The sequence below is a fragment of the Cryptotermes secundus genome, unplaced genomic scaffold (assembly GCF_002891405.2).
Source record: "Cryptotermes secundus unplaced genomic scaffold, Csec_1.0 scaffold197, whole genome shotgun sequence".
Lineage (NCBI taxonomy): Eukaryota > Metazoa > Arthropoda > Insecta > Blattodea > Kalotermitidae > Cryptotermes > Cryptotermes secundus.
Genome location: NW_019744107.1, coordinates 142,261 through 159,280, shown reverse-complemented (window position 1 = coordinate 159,280; position 17,020 = coordinate 142,261).

Genomic DNA, 17,020 nt, shown 5'->3' with positions numbered 1-17,020 from the left:
CAATAAAATTATTCGTTCCTTATCACTCTTCCCCCTTTCTCCCCCCCCCCCCCCACTTTCTCTCAGCAGCAAGTCAACACTGGCATGCGCGTTGAGTTGCAGAAGTGCTTCCAAAGCTCTGACCATCTTGAGTTGTAGACGTTTTGTAATGTCGTATAAGTAATATCGACAACGTAATGTCACAAACTAATTAACTCCGTCGAGCGGAGGCCCTATTTAGAAGGCAGTAGTCCCTCGGTTACTCAAGAAATCAGTCACCTCTTTTTGAAACCAAGAGTAGTTTGTCACTGTGCTTAGAGTAGCTCGAGAGTGGTCCCTATCGAATCGAGTCCACTTTCCGCACCACATTTAAGATTTTCTTCTTCTTCTTCAACTCGAGGACTGGATGCAACAAGGCAGATCTGTTCTTCAGAAGTTTTGCAACCTATCTTGCCATCGACTTCTGGGTCTCCCCACATCTCTGTATCCTTGGGAATTTATTAGTATACAGCAATACCTGGCATAGTCCGGCTTCGATCAGTCCGGATTCACTATAGTCCGGTTTGAAAATTTCAAAACAAACTAAATTTTAATTGAGCAAATTAAAAATAAATTATAAAAAAAATAGTACACAAAATTATTTTTAATACATAAATGATCGTTTTTTTCCCTTTATACAGTCAAGTCTCTTTTTATGCGGTTTATTTTTATGTGGTTTTAAAGTTATGCGATACGATACATATTTCAATTTTTTTCTGGGGTTCCCCGTTGTATATGTATGTACCTACGCTCGGGTCGTTCGTTCTTGAGCTCCTCCAGTTAACGCTTTAACGGAATTTTGGATCAGCTACATCAGAAACGTTATCGAAAATATAGGCGAAGCTTGGCATGAATTAACGGCAGGCAATATGAGGACAGTATGGAAACATATCATACCTCATGGTGCTAATGATTTCATTGGTTTTGAAACTCATTTTGCTGAAGTCACTAATAACATAGTGAAAATTGGACAGCAACTTGGTTTCAGTGATTTAGATTCCGTCAACGTAATTGAGTGCATCAAATCGAACACTAATGAAGTAAATAATGAAACACTTATTAATATAAATGAACAACGGGCTTATGAAGAACAGGAGGACAACTTAGACAACGACGACTGTGTTGAAGTGCCTGCACGAGAATTAACAGCTGAACAACTATAAAAAATTATTGGAATGGTTGGAACCTTGTCAGAAGTTGATCCCAATTACAATTCGCCGAATGATAAACAATGCAATTCGTTGCTACAAAGAAATGTATGAAGAGAAAAGGCCAAAGAAGAAAAATGTGCAGACATCAATATTGCAATTTTTAGAGAATAAAAAAGGAATTGCAAAAAACGTGAATTTTCTAAAATTATTTCTAGTAAAGACATTTGAACTTATTAATAGTGTTTTTTTATTGAAAACGGATTTTTTTAACCAATTATCATTTTTTGTATATATTTAGTTCCTCGATTGGTCTGGTTTCAAACAGTCCGGGATATTGGCGGAACCGATTACCTGGACTATGCGAGGTATTGCTGCCAGATCGATCCAGCCCAAAACACCCCATCCTATCTCTCTAAGATCCACTTTAATATTTTCCACCCACCTATGTCTTCGTCTTCCTAGTAGTCTCTTTCCATCTGGCTTTGCCACCAATATCTTATATGCATTCCTCTTCTCCATTCGTGCTACATGCCTTGCCCGGCTCATCTTCCTTGACTTGATCATTCTAATTATACTTAGCGAAGAGTACAAATTATGAAATTTTCTCCAACTTCCCGTCACTTCGTCTTTTTTCGGTCCAAATATTCTTCTCAGCATCCTCTCAAACACCCTTAGCCTATGTTCCTCCCTTAATGTTAGAGACCAAGTTTCACACCCATACAGAACCACAGGCTAAATTTTAGTTTTGTATGTTCCAATTTTTATGTTTTTGGACATTAGACGAGAAGACAAATTGTTCTTATTATAATTAGATAGGAAAGTAAATGTAGGTTATTAGGAACTGAAGTACATTTGACTGCTTTACCAGTGAAAACAATGAACCATAATAGATTATCATTACGATATTTAGAGAACCACACTGTGATCTTCAGTTTCTAGTTTCCGTAACGTTTGTATGGGCCTTAGTTCATTAATCTATGTCTTTTCAATTACATCGGTTTTGCATCGTTGTTTATTTAAATACTCGTTTGTGAAGCACAAGAGAATAGTAATATCTTATTTAGCCCACGCCCTCCCATAAGCAATAAAGCGAGGTACATTACTACTTGTTCCTGTAGGCCTAAACAGTCACATGGTAAATACTGCCTGCAGTGAATTCAGCGGAATATCAAATTGAATTAGTAATGGAGCTGAGAATATGAGATGTTCTCCCGTCACATTATGGGTCCCACTCCTATTGCTCTAGTTATTAGGCGGGTATTGTTAAATCAGGGTTTCGAATCCATTCTTCACACGCCGTACGTTGCTAATGTAACATGCCATTAAGCAGCACAATGAAAGGGTAGGCAGCCTTGCATTTGCAGAGTTCAGGAATGGCGTGATGAGGCAGGTCTTCCAGACGTATTAATTTTTAATATTTTTTTCTTAGTTGACGAGCTCCGTGAACTGATTTCGTGTGAATCATTAATTGAACAAGTTGGCTGAGTCAGTATCGCTCCTGACTTGTATTCGAGAGGTGTCCATTTCGAATCTCGGCTGCTACATCCACTGTCCTGACTGGTGATTTTCCTCAGCCCTTTCGGACAGACGTCAACAAATACGTACCTCACATAATACCATGAATTCTTCCTTCCACGTAATGTTTGTTTATTATCAGCCAGCCATTCGACCCTGTATAGGCAGAGTTACTGAAATTGTAAATGGATAATGCGCTCCTCAGTTTAAAGCTCTGTGATGACTCTATGGCACATCGTTTGAAGTGTTATTTCTATACGTTTTCCATCATCCGAATTTCTAATAGAGTAGGTTTTCACAGAGCCGTTTCCAAAATGTAGTGATTATCATGCCGATCACAGTGGCCGTACTGTGTAAAGAGTCCCATACACGTACGAGTCTGGCTCGCGAGTCCGGCTCGGCGAGCTTGACTCGGGAGCCGGGCTCGGATTAATTTCACCACACAAGCATGAGCTGACTCCCAACTTTGCGACCCGCATATGGACGAATTTGGCTCATTGGATCCCGAGCCGAGTCGGACTCGCGAGCCAAACTCCTACGTATATTGGCCTCTTAAAGCATGAACTGTCTTGGCCTGCTCAAACACTGGGATCGTGGGATCGAACCCCACTTGCGACATGGATGTCTGTGTGTGTTGATTCTGTGTTTATGCTGTACGGTGTATAGGTAGCGGCCTTTCGACGAGCTGATCCCCCGTCCAAGGAGTCCTACCGACTGTGTAAAAGATCAAGAAGCTGAAAAATCTTCCAAGGCGCAAGAAAGGGCAGTACAGCCATAGATAGATGGATAGATAGACAGACAGACAGATAGATAGATAGATAGATAGATAGATAGTGGTTATCATAATCTAGGAGGATGACCGAAATCCAAAGTAGTAGTTTAACCAATTTTTCATATGTTCCTATTTTCCTTACGTCAGTTTCTTATTGTCTGTTAACGCAATACCCCCATTCTTCTTCTTCTTCTTCTTCTTCTTCGGTATCAAAGTTATATGTATTTAAATGCACTCACTTAATGGCGCAGGACCATTCTTGAAGAGCTGGTAGTTGCTCAGCTTGTGAAATTACAGCTTTTATGGAACCCTGTCCGCAAAAGTATGCTACTGAACCCTGTCCTTTGTCATGTGAATTGAGTTTACACTGTCGTCCAATTTCAGGAGTGTAGTTTCTGTCGTTTTCCATTTACTCCTAGGTATCCTTAGTTGTCTTCTCTCTGTTAGTTTCCAACTGAATGCTGTAAACACTTCTCATTTCCCTTAAGCGTATTACGTACCTCACCCGAATTAGCCTTAATTTAATTGCTTTTAATTTGAGATTTAACGTTTAGATTATGATCGTCCTCTCTGCCTAATTTTATTTTTATCATGATTCTTATCGCCGCCCTTATATTAATTACGGATATTCTTCTCGGCCCCCCTCTCTCAAATCCCTTAAATTTCTGCCCTTCGTTAATGTGACAAACTGAGTTTACGTATCTACAAATTTTGAATTTGAATACTGCCTGCCATGTACACGTATTTTGGTTGGGAAATTATAGAAGAAGCTGTATGAACTTTTCAACATCACACTGCTATCATTATTACTGATCTCTGATACTTGACGCCGTTTAGTTTGATTCATGAATACTAGCGTGTCAGAAGAAGATTCTTCTTCCGTGTTCAGGATGATGTAGGCAGCAGGATTCTCCAAGATCCTGGTATCCATTTACCAAAGGACGCCACATCGCATCCTAGACGACTGTAATATGAACACAACATTATGTTCGTATCAGGGACGCTGAAATTGTGAAGTTTGGCGGTTTCTAATGACTTTCAGACATGCCTTCTGTTTGCTTGAAAATTCATCTCAAGAGAGGTCGTTATTCTCCAAACAGAGTAAAATGTTTTCCTATAATGGCTTATTTGAGCTATAGCTTCGCCTTTGAAGACCATGTCCTCTGAAGCGGATATTCAAATTTCCCTCAAAGGGAAATTCAAGAATGTAACTGGACCGTATTTTGCCTTGTACTGATTCAGTGACCAAGCAGGGCTGTGGAAGGTGATTTTCCACTAACGAGTTGCGGATTCCTCTCTGTGGCAAGGCTGGAAGGCTAAAATGTAGACCGAGATCTGTGATTTGCAAAACCCAGGTGGGTTCCGCAGGGAGAATGGACACTGACAGATTGTGCGTTTTTCTACATAGCGTGGCTGTGAGGCTCGATTATAGATCTAGTTCTGTAAATGAGACACATGACTTCTTAGCCTATTATTTAGTCTACCAAATTAATTAAGTTGAATTTAAATTCATATTTTTATTTTTCCTTCCCTTTTCTCGAGGCGGCCACTCAGGTTTGAAACTAGGTTCTCAGATTAAGCCAGTTTTATATACAACAGGTCATGACATAACACGCAAATTAGCTATCTTTGGCGATGGGTTTCTTGACTGACGATAAAGAAGTTCAGAGTCTGTTTTTCCTCTTGGAGTTTGAGAAAATACTGAATGTTGCCCTTAATATAATTTGGGTGGGGGCTGAAGTTGATACAGTTGGGTTCCCTAATGTCCAGTATAGAAGAGACGATTTGTAGCAAATGATTAAGATTTAAATAAACGCGAAAATGTCAGCGAAAATTTTAGAATTTGTCATCATCTTCATTGTTATTGGTAAATGAAAATCGGGATTAGTGTGCAGAGCCAGTGACAATTTTCTGGTCGTCATGTTCCACCCCTGAATGAATTATCATCCAGAGCAAGGATTCCGCTATGAGGAAATATTGGCAATTAGTAAACATGAGAGTGTGTTGCTGGAATCAACAAAACATTACTGCGGATTTGTCCGGTCTGTGTTCCGGCCCTAGTTCTGTGCAGTGGTTACACTATAGTTGCCCTGGTGAGTACAATGCTCTTAGTGCTTTGGGGATAACAGTGTGCAGTGGAACGCTACCAGTGTTGAGTGGAATTGTTCCCTGATGCGAAAGAACCAATGAGCCAACCCCTTGTACGGGAACTGTCCCCTGGCGTGGACGACGACGTTAGCCTTCCGTTACGCCGTTGGATCGGAGAAGAAACCCGGCGTGGCCTGCCGCCCTATGTGTACAGGTATTACCTGAATCGTACAAGGGCATTTCGCAGGCAGAGTCTCAAGGTAAGGCTTTTTTATCACTGTAAAGGGATTGGAGACCTTTAATTGTGGTACTGGACCGTACATATCGACTCGCTGTAAAACCACTAGGAAGGCCTAGACTTAGCTGGAATGATAATATTGAAATTAATCTTGAAAACATAAGATGGGGTGGTATGGACTGGATTGATCTAGTCCAGGATAAGGACCAGGCGAGGACTCTTGTGAACACGGTAATAAACCTTCTGGTTCCGTAAAATGTTGGGGAATTCTTGAATGGCTGAGTAACTGATGGCTTCTCAAGAAGGGCTCATATGCAAGGAGTTCGTTACTAATTCCACAAATATGCAGTTAATTTCCGGAATTTATATGCGTTATTCCCCTAATTAAATTTCGCCCCAGGTCACATGCTGAAAATATACATGTACATGGTTTGTGAACATCGAATTATGGTCGTTTGGGCTTAGGCATTTTACTGTAGTCTGGAAGGTGGGCACGTTTCCGTCTTGGCGGAAGTACTCTGTACACTGCTGTATATTGTGTTGTTCCGGGTTGTGACACCGTGTTATCTGATTGTTAGGTACCAGCGTTTCGGAGGAATATGCTACCTCCTTCGTAAGTGTAATGACCTATTCGCCGATTCATGCTGTAGCCAACCTTGTTTACATACAATTTTCCGTCAGTAATGCAGCTATTTATTTCTTCATTCTTCATACTTCTGCACACGCGAAGACAACACCATACGCTGCTTGTGGGAACAGCGGACAAGCAAGGGGCAAAATTGCAGACAACACATAACAACGGGCTTGCATATGGAAAGGGTAAGCCCCTGCGATGTGAACAACCCGAAGTAGAGTATACTGCTTAGACGTGTGGGCGACGCCCCTTATGAGGTGGAGTTAGGAGTTTTATATAATAAAAATTTTAACGATTTTTAATTAACTTTAAATGTATTTAACTGTAACATGTAAGATTTAACGCACAACAGTTGAGTGCTATTATATCATTCTAATTACGAAATATTCAGTTACGCACGTGTGGAATGGACAATACTCAGTGTAGTGTAGCAGTTTTGGCATAATGAGACGGCTGAGGTTGGCCGTTTGGGGCCGAAACATGTTGTGTTAACAGCGAAAGCAAATGTGAATGAAGAAATAAATAGTAGCATTATTGACGAAAAATTTTATGTAAACAACGTGGAATATAGTAATGCAAGAAGATGCTTAAATACGACGTACAAGATCATACTGTAGCCTCCAGGGATATGACACCATGTAGTCTGGGGGTTCGGTACCGTCGTTTCGGAGGATAACTCTCTGTGTTTAGGTTAGTACCCTATTCACTGCGCCATATTATTGCATTTTGGATTATGACACCATACGTGGGTACACACTGTGTCTAATGAACATACTGCCTCCACCTTCAGGGTATTACTCTGATATCCACCTACCAGACTGCAACACGATATCAATGCAGAAGCCCTCAGTGCGACACAATGAAGTTTGCTCTTAGACCTCTGAATTATGATTGGGATTCTTGCCAGTTCTGACTCAGTCCATTCAGAAACTCGGTAGGACTCCTTGACAGGGGAAGAATGGGGTCGAGCCTTGGGGAGGTCTGTAGCTTCATAAGACAAAACAGCAAAAATAAGTGGACACACAGCCCTGTCCCGAGCATCATTAATTTAACTGTGGTTTATTAACGACGTTCTCAGTAACCCAGATTTTTTTTTCCTTGGCACTACAGCCCCAGTGGGCCTAGGCCTACCTTCATGACCTTCTCCGTTCACTTCGGTTTTTCTAGATCTTACACTTTCGGTATGACTCCTTGTGCGGGTGATCAGCTCGTCGCAAGGCCTCTACCTGTACACAAACACAGAAAAACGCACACACACAAACTAAACATCCATGCCCTGAGTGGGATTCGAACCCACGATCCCGGTTTCCAAGCGAGCGAAGACGGTACATGCCTTAGACCGCTCGGCTCAATAACCCAGACTAATGCTTGTAATTTCAAACGGAAGGACGATTAGTGAGAAATGGATTGGAAAGGAAGTGGACATGGCCTAATTCTATTGCGGCGTTTGCCTGAAGAGACCGAGAACACGATAGACTTCAGAGAGAACATCCGCTTTTCGGCCCAGTATTTTAACCTGGGACATTCGGAATGCGAGGCAGGAGTGTTAACCACTTGACAGCGGCTTTCGATCTTACCAACTGATATCTGAACTTTTGTTGGAGCTGTCAAACCTTTTCTACTTGCATTTGTTAATTAATGTACAATTTTTTTGTTCGATTCATAGATTTGTAATTGTCCAAATTGTCCTAAGAAGAAGAAGGTCAGTAGCTTTTCCCCAGTTCATGTCATTGACGTCAATAGCCTGTCCCCAGTCAACCGGTTCTTCTTGTTTAACCGCCACATTCGTGCCATTGACCTCCAAGTTGCCTGGATTCACTGGCCGGTATCCCCCCCTTTCGCCCCCCAGACCATATATGGCCTTAATCGCTGTTCACTCTTCCTATTGGTCCCCTCTCCCAAACCCGCCCTGCCTACTTCATATATAAAGTAGCGCTTTTCACTTCCCAATCATTGCAGCTACTGTTCTCTGTATTCGCAACACAATTTTACTGCCCTGAAGATGGAGGCAATATGTTCCTCCGAAACGTCGGTTAAAACCAAGAATACTCGGCGCCAAATACCAGAAGACGACTTTCTTCATATAAAATTGGGTTGGAAAACTCGAAGGAAAGAGGCCACTAGTAATATGTAGACGTAGGTATGAGCATAATATTGAAATGAATCTTAGAGAGGTAGGATGGGGTGGTATGGACTGGATTTATCTGGCCCAGGATAGGGACAAGTGAAGGGCTCTTGTGAAAACGGTAATAAACCTTCGAAACAAACCATAAAATGTTGGGAAGGGGTCAGCTCCATGGAGTTGGTTGTATGTTGGTTGGTTAGTTGTGCGCCGCAAGAAGAGGAGCGCCTGTTAGCTTCACCGTATATCTGTTCATTTTCTCCCACATGACAACTCGATAGTTGCTAGATGTATCAGCATGAAATTTCGTATGGGGAGTTCTGAAAAGGATTATGGACCTATTCAAATTTAGGTAAGTTTCGGACAACAATAAGGGACACTCCTCATGAAGGCTATCAAGCATGTCTAGTGTAACTTGTGGCATGCTTATCTGAGAGAAATTTGTTTCGAAGACTAAAAAGACCTTAGAGAAAGATAAGACAGCGCTTTTATGCCCAATGTACCTTTTCCTTAAGTCCTGCAGTTTTCGAAATAGGTAAATAAAAGAACCAAACACTGCAGGATTGTGAACTATTTGCTTGTCTTCCATAATTTCCCTTTATTCCAACAGCGATTTCTGGAGGCACATTTTTTTGTTGCGCAGCCAAGTTTACAATCATATTTTTATGTCTCTTAACATAAGTATATAATTTTAAATTATTAAAACTTCAGTATTTCAATGGGTTTGTATTAACAGTGATTAGATCAGTACTGTTGAATAGTCATTACTTTTTTAAAACTTTCCAAACGATTTTAATTATTTTTAATTTTTCCCTTTCGTTGTAAATTATTTGAAACGAAACATTCAATGATCCGTGAAGTATCGTTCAACCGTACAAAGCACTTGCTGTGCTTTATAACGTATGCACGTAATGTGATAATGATTGTCATATTATTAACAGTCACATGTAGTGGACTCTTATCCTGATGTTGAGCTTTATCACTTTCGTTATTTTGGCATCGCATACACGCACTTGTAAGTATTTAATTAAACAAGACCGTCTTTGGAGTGTTAGTTGCATTTGTGTACTTGCAGGCAGTACAAATGAAAAGGTAAAGTCCCTGGGCTTAGCTATTTAAGCACTACGCCATGAAGGCGTATGGGGGAGTGGACAGAAGTATGCTGCCATATGAACCTGCTTGGTATTTGCGTTTGCAGTGAAGTCAGTTGATAAATATGGAATTGTGATTGTAAGGATAACAAAACTACTCCATCTGAACAAGGAATTCCATTTTCCTGTAGGGCCTTGGTGTATTTTTAGCGGCTAGGAAATGAATGTAACATTTGTTAAATTTTATTAAGCGTATCCCCATCACATCTGACGAGGAAGGATATAACACCACTGCGGTGCTTGACACCCTTTTGTGCATAAAGCTATCACTATTCGGCGCCTTGGCGTTACGTAATAGAATACTGATCAACGGAAATATATATTCGTAAGATTGTAACAGGCCGGTCACGGTAGCCGAGCGGTCTAAGGCATGTACTGTCTTCGCTTGCTTGGAAGCCGGGATCGTGGGCTCGAATCCCACTAAGGGCATGGATGTTTAGTTTGTGTGTGTGCGTTTTTCTGTGTTTGTGTACAGGTAGAAGCCTTGCAACAAGCTGATCACCCGCCCAAGGAATCCTACAGAATGTCTAAGATCTATAAAAACCGAAGTGGACGGAGAAGTTCATGGAGGTAGGCCTAGGCCCACTGGGGCTGTAGTGCCAAGGGGGGAAAAAAACATTTTAACAAGGAATAAGAAGTTAACTGCGTACTTCAGGACAGCCTAGTTAGGGTAACTGCGTACTTCAGGACAGCCTAGTTAGGGTAACCCGGGCGAGGAACGTTACCTTTCACCACTGTTAGTCTCTTGTAAGGCCTGTATCAACATACTGATGTTAGGCAAGTAGTACTCATTCTATCCTGCTCTATCATCCATGCATATTTTCATTTCAGATGGGCCTGCATGTATTTGTTATTTTCGGTATCATTTTAAACATTTTGAAAATAAGTTGGCGTGCAAGAGTAACCTAAGACGCGTCGACGCTGTGTTTTAGATTTAACGCGTTAAAAATTGCTGTTTAAATATGTCTGGTATTTAATTAGCCTTTAATATTTACTTTAGCCATAAGTTTTGTCGTTGCGGAACTGAGTTAACTTGTAATTTCGCGAATATGAGGCAAAGAAAACAATGGGGGTCCGTTCCCGCGAACCTTGCCTGCGGTTTATTCGCATGTTTCATAGCTCTGAAGTGAGATGGCGCGAAACAGAAAATCACATTGTTTCCAATTCTTCTATGGCCTGTAGTTAGGAAGGTGAGGAAAGACTACAAATTATTCGGTAAACACAGCTGAACTGGCACCTCAATGGACATTTTTTAAGAGAAACAACATAGAAACAATAACAGGAAGCTCCTTTTTTTTTTTTTTTTTGAGATCCCCATTTATTTGCAATCTGTATAAATACATTTAGCAAAGTGTTGTGTTGTGTGAAATGACGTGTGGAGGGGAGCTCATTAGTTCCCCTCCGTATAAGAATAGGTTGGGGCCTGGTGGGAGAAGGGGAGAAACTTAAGCTAAACTTAAAACTAAACTACTAACTAAGATTTAAGCTAAACTTAAAATTAAACTACTAACTAAGATTATATTATGAATCTGGTGATCAGATCGATTGGCTGGTGTCGTTTGAGGCGCCTTAGGTCTGGTGGTTGTAGTAGTTGAGCTGAGAGTTCGTTGGGGTGTGTATGTAGTCGAGCTCTATATTGGGAGCTCCATTGGCTGATCTCTTCCTTGATTGTGTTGATTTGAAGATCACGCCTGATGATCGAATTTGGGACGTACCATGGCGCGTTGGTTATTAGGCGCAGTACTTTTGACTGGAAGCGTTCCAGTATTTCTATGTTGGAGTTGGATGCTGTCCCCCAGAGTTGTAATCCGTAGGTCCAGATGGGCTTGAGGATGACCTTGTATGCCAGAAGTTTGTTGTGTATTGAGAGACTGGACTTACGGCCTATAAGCCAGTACATTTTGGAAAGTGTGAGACCAAGTTGTTTTCTTTTGGTAAAGATATGCTTGTGCCAAGTGAGGCGTCTGTCCAGATGTAGACCGAGGTACTTGACATCATCTGATTGTGGGAGATCCTCATTGTTGATATTGACCTTGGGACATGTTTGACTTCGGGTGGTGAATGTGACGTGTGTTGACTTCATGCTGTTGACTTTTAGGCGCCATTTGGTTAGCCACTCATGGATTGCTTGTAGGTTGTTTTGCAGTTTTTGTGAGGCTACAGTTGGATTGGGGTCTGACGCTAGGATCGCAGTGTCATCTGCGAAGGTGGCAGTGATGGAGTCATGGGATGTTGGTAGGTCCGCGGTGAAAAGGAGGTAGAGCAGTGGGCCAAGTACACTCCCTTGGGGCACTCCTGCATTGATGGGGTGGAGGTTAGTATAAGATTCTTCTATTTTGACTTGGAAGAATCTGTTGTGTAGATAGGATTTGAGGATGAGATAGTAGTTGAGTGGAAGGGACTGTCGGAGCTTATAAAGAAGTCCTGGGTGCCATACTTTATCAAAGGCTTGCGAGATGTCGAGAAAAGCCGCAGAGCAGTATTCCTTGGCTTCCAGTGCTTCGTTGATTTTGTGAACTAATCGGTGTGTTTGGTGAATCGTGGAGTGCCGTTGGCGGAATCCAAACTGGTGGTTAGGTAGCAAGCTGTTTGTTTCGACTATTGGAAGGAGGCGACTTAGGAGAAGTTTCTCATAGACTTTGGATAGGATGGGTAATAGGCTAATTGGTCGATAGGAGGTGAGTTCGTTAGGGGGTTTCCCCGGTTTTAGGAGAAGGATGATCTTTGCTACTACAAGTACAAGACTAATAACTAAATGCAGCATAACGCCGATTATCCGAATTAATTAGTGACACAGGTGGTTAGGATAACCGAAAATTCGAATAGTTGGATTAAATTTTTATCCACAAAAACAGTATTATAACGCTGTTTTAATGCACTGTACTATAATAATAATAATAAATAACTTTTGAAACAGGTGAAGCATGATGAATCAGTAAATATAATTATTAATTAATACTTTGAAGCACTTTATTTGAAAAGTCCACCAATGATGTTTGGCAGACGGATTTCTTAGTTACGGTGATTTCGTTAATTGATAAGTCAAGTAATGGGCGTTCCACTGTACACACAAATACCAGCCAAATTTCCGAGACCTGGTAGCTCTGGTCGCAATAAACCAACATGTGTATTCTGGAGGTGAGCGCAATAGATAAAGCCGATGATCAGGTTCAGGAATCGCTGGAATGGAACAAGCGCTTGCAGGCACCACTGAGCTATCGGGCCACAGACGGATACTTGAAGCAACCTCCCCGACCAACTACCAACCAATGTTGCTCGTCTGTGATGCCAAGTACAATGAACCGGAGCTGTTCAACGTGGAAAAGGGATGCGACTAAGACAGGAATGCACCCGGATAGGTGGAGAAAGGGAGACAGGGGAATTATTAAGAAGCGAGGTACTTGGTAAAGCGGAAGGCTAAAACTGCTGAGGTGGCGCGCGGCGCAACTACCAGTTTGTACACCCATCGACATGTTCCAAATGATACTGCTTGCGTCTTAAATTCGTAGTTTGTTCTTTATGTTTGTAATTCGAAGTCCCTGCTCTAAATAATTATTTGGAACACTAATAATGGTAGTTACTATAACCTTGTAGTGCTGCATTCTGTTTGTGATGCTTAAATAGAAATGGGGGTGTCGCCATCTATATTGTCTATATTGTCGCGTGATAAAATGTGACCATAGACGGCGTTTGGATAAGTAACCAGATTTATTGCACATTTATGCAATTCGTTACTACACTTCGCAAATCACTATCGCACGCAGACTAGTAATCTGAGTCAGTTACACTCTCCACTAGCCGTTTGTTTGCACCGTCATTAACGTCATTAACATTACATTGCAGCATACTGTTGCTCTGCATAGATCTGATTTTGCGTTTTGCTTTTGTGCAATCTATGTGCAACATCGCTTACTGTTCAGGCGTAGGTTTTTCTTTATTGACACGAACGATCGTGATGGTGGACCACAAGACAGTTGCATTCTAAGATTTAAATGTTTCAGTCTAGAAGTAAGCATACACAAACTAAGCACCAATTCTAGCCTTGTAATCAGAATTTGGGATAACGCTGAAGAGTTTGTTGAAAGTGTAATAATTTGGAAACACAGTAATAAACAAAAACTGCGTTTTCAAATTATGAATAATCTCAAGAGATGCATACTGTAACCGAATATCGATTTGTTTATTGTAGCTTTACAGTTTTCAGTTGTCTTCCGGCAACAAGAGGAACACAGGGGGAAGAGGATTTAGATGCGAGACTTAGCCTACAGCAAAGAGTTTGAATATAAGGAAGCCAGATGGCATTCTCGTAGCTGTGAAGTTCGACTAGTGATTCTGTGCACTGTAGCAACATGTAAATTGATCAGGAAGAAACTGCGTTCATTCTATGCAACCGAATTGGGCATGTTTGCTTTGTTACTGTTCGCTCATTTATTCATGTAGTGCAATTGAAGTTTGCAGACTCATAGAGCTGTCTTGCCAATATTGCCACAGTAGCACAACGATTCTGTTTATAATCGACGTTAAACATACTGACAAAAGTTAATCATAGACCTCTGAACAACCCGACAATGAAACGATTGCGAGGCATGTTAGAGGTTCTGAATAGAGTCGTAAGTTTTATGTTTCATGATCGTTGCTTCAGGACTGTTATTGTGAAAGTAGTACATGTTTGCCGAAACTCTGTGTTATCTTTAGCTGAATACAATCTGATCCATGTGAAATATGGATCATACACAGTTATGTACTCAGGCTACTAAAGTTCCCTTCCATCAGGTCCTGACCATGTGTATGTATTTAAACAAGAAGTTCTGGGGAGAACCTGAACGACTTCTTTCTGTGCTTTCATCTGAAAAGACAGGCAAGCTGAAATTAAATATGTACCTTGAAATATGCATCATATATACAGAATTGTCTGGAAATTTATTGCAAATCAGTCTTATCTGGTCTCCGAAGCTCTATTTTAAGTGTTGTCATCAGTTAAGTATTGAAAATTCAGCCAGAAGGAAGAAACGCGCGAAGAAACGAGACTTGCCGGTGGTCCTGCTCGTAACAAACAAGACTGAGCCCTTCACTCAGCACTTAAAGCCTCTATAGGAGCCTTCCTTACATTGGTGGGAGCCACCCACATTGGATCAAGCGCTAGCCAATTAACGCGAACCATGGCAGCTCCAACGCCCATTGGTTCACGCGCCGCCTAGCGACAACGTACATACAACACGCTAGTCGTCAATCACAGTCTAGGAATCATCCGCTGCTAAGTAACAGCCCTATAAATACGCCAGTAACAAATACGCAACCAACAATAGAAGACGTCCATTTGCTAAACAACGGACGTGTTTTCTATGGGTTCACCTCGACAGGCAGAGCCCCCCCACATCAACAGACCTGCAACTGTCTGGCAGTAATAAAGGTGTGACCTTAAGACCCAGATGGGCGCTTTATTTCAATGAATACTGGCCGACTGACCGGCGGTCAGACTGAAGCTCGTTTGTGAATGTATTCTAGCAACAATAAATATTTGTTATAGAAGTTTACTACGTGGTTGTCTCTTCAAGCATCGACAACCCAACACATTCATATAAGATTGCATGTAGTGTATGAAAACAGTTGTCGAAGACTCACACCCAATTCATCTTACTAATACTGACAGCCGGATACGAGTACCCATGCGTGTTCATGCCTTGTTACGGATAAAGACACCGTTTCATTTATATACTCATCTTCATGCAGACTGCTGCATGGCTTCTGCAATTGTCATCCATCGGTCACGTGGAAACAACTTACCGTAATATAAATGATACCCTTAAAATATACAGTACAGCAGCGTCACACCACTTCTATTCTAACTTACAGCCAGTAACCAACTGAGTGTTATAGGCTCTACCTGGAATTGTGGATGTTTATTAGTTCATTCAAGAAAACTCGTTTATTTATGGAATACAAAACTTGATACTCGTTTCAACAACGTCCACCTTTCCACCGAGTCCTGAGAACACAGTTGCCTAAAAATTCCTTTCACTAAAATAAACCTTGTATTGCACGCATATATGTATTCTGTTTAGCAAATGGCCTCTTTCTGAAATGTTTGTAGCAAAAATATATAGTATTTTCATTATTACCACGGATTATACACATCAAGAATATCTCAACTATACAAAGTAATTTCTAAACGTGCATTTCACTAAAAAATATAGAAATTGAGGTTTCAAGGATTTTATATATTTCAGATATGTAAGTTAATTTTTCAGCATAAAAGACTTAGGTGTCAGTTATTATTTTATGAATTACAGTATTCTCAAAGAATCTGAGAAATGTTACGACAAATATAGCTCCAGGAAGTAATGAACGACACTCTGAAAACTGGAATCCACTGGGCTGTTGACAGAAAAGCAAACAGTCTGAATTTATGTAAGAAGCAGTCCCAGTCTGTTAAAATAACATAGGTTTGTTTACTGAGTGGTACGAAGGACCACCACTTGAAATATATATTAAATTAATATTGATCGTGATAAGTTAATGATTTGGATTCTAAGTTTATTGGGAATCCTGTTGCGGCAGTACTAATCCTGCTTTATAATTAAACTGACGCGGTGACCACTCACGCAACACTGGACCTGTCAGTTTGTCAGAATCAGTGATGCAGGAGAGAAACGCACAGTCTTGATGCTGAGCAAATGCAGTTCGAGTTACCGTCACGACTTTCATCCATGGGGCTCTCTTTCCATGTGTCAGTCCATCCACCGAGGCTGTGCTTAGCTTAAACATTGATACTCAGTTGAGGGTTTGTAAGATTTGAGATTTTCACAACAATGAAGATTCATGTTATGGTATGTTGCGTTATAAGAACGTATATACGTAGTCTGATACCAGCTGCCGCGGGAACGTACATCCTTCGTCATTACAGTAGAAGTGTATATCCTGAACTTGTGGCTTCATGTTCATACGTAACATTGGTACCCGCCTGTCAGAATACGCGGTGACGTAACCTAGATAACCAATATATATATATATATACGTCACCGCCTGAAAACATAAAATTTCATTGTTCTCACTTAGTTTATTTTTTTATTATTCTTAGTGGAGTGATACTGAGTCCATTTTGCACTGCGACCACTTCTGGCCTATTGTACCAGCCCCAGATGATAGATGAGGGTGATTGTGGAGAAATTGGTGGAATTGAGATTGGCAGGGGAAATCTAAATACTGAAAAAAGAAATAACCTGCCCCAGTGCCACTTTGTTAACCACAAATTCCACATAACCAGACCCGGGCTCAAACTCAGGCCGCCGCGGCGGGAAGCCATTGACTAACCGCCTGAGCTATGGCACAGC